Source organism: Salvelinus namaycush, chromosome 21, assembly GCF_016432855.1.
Source record: "Salvelinus namaycush isolate Seneca chromosome 21, SaNama_1.0, whole genome shotgun sequence".
NCBI lineage: Eukaryota > Metazoa > Chordata > Actinopteri > Salmoniformes > Salmonidae > Salvelinus > Salvelinus namaycush.
This window is the reverse complement of record NC_052327.1, coordinates 49,307,439-49,308,361: the sequence shown is the minus strand read 5'-3', so window position 1 is coordinate 49,308,361 and position 923 is coordinate 49,307,439. Positions and strand designations below refer to the sequence as shown.

Sequence of the window (923 nt, the reverse complement as noted above, 5' to 3'; positions counted from 1 at the left end):
GTAGTCATTCAGAAATCATGTTAAACACTATTATTACACACAGAGTCCATGCAACTTAATATGTGACTTGTTAAGCAAATGTTGACTCCTGAACATATTTAGGCCATAAAAGTGGTTGAATACTTAATTCCTGTTTGACATTATGGGGTATTATATATAGGCCAGTGACCAACAAAATCTAAATGTAATCCATTTTAAATTCAGGCTGTAACAACAAAATGTGGTCCCGTGTGGCTCAGTTGGTAGAGCATGGCGCTTACAACGCCAGGGTTGTGGGTTCGTTTCCCACGGGGGACCAGTACAAAAAAAAAGTATGAATGTATGTACTTGTAAGTCGCTCTGGATAAGAGCGTCTGCTAAATGACTTAAATGTATGTGGGAAAAGTTGAGGGGTGTGAACACTTCCTGTAAATCCTGAAGTGAACTGTGTACACGTTATGCATTTCAGTGCCAACAGAAATTGTATTAGGATATTGAATTTGAATATAATATTTTAGAATTTGTAATGCACTTATTGAATTCATAAATTGATGATTTGAAATTTAATTGAGTGAATTTTGCATTCAGTTAAAGTATTTCAATTCAATTGAATATTCACATTCAATATTTATATACAGTTTCAATATGGTACATATTGCATTCATTGTCTGAATTAAATTGACAAACAATAATTTCAAATTGATCAAAGTTTCATATATTCAATCTGATGCATTCAGATTTCGTTTCTAAATTCAGATTGAAACGAACGACGTCCCGGTACTCCCAACGACGTCCCGGTACTCCCAACGACGTCCCGGTACTCCCAACGACGTCCCGGTACTCCCAACGACGTCCCGGTACTCCCAACGACGTTCCGGTACTTTGCCTGCAAGGAAAAATAGAAGATCTAGGATACATGGAGCTCCCTTCCAGCCAATCACAAC

At 37.5% G+C, this 923-nt stretch overlaps 1 non-coding gene across 1 annotated transcript; it reads left to right on the top strand.

The window, feature by feature from the left end:
• Window positions 1-222: 222 nt before the first annotated feature.
• Window positions 223-298, top strand: trnav-uac. The gene has a single exon. It is a non-coding gene; the product is annotated as a tRNA-Val (tRNA).
• Window positions 299-923: the final 625 nt, after the last annotated feature.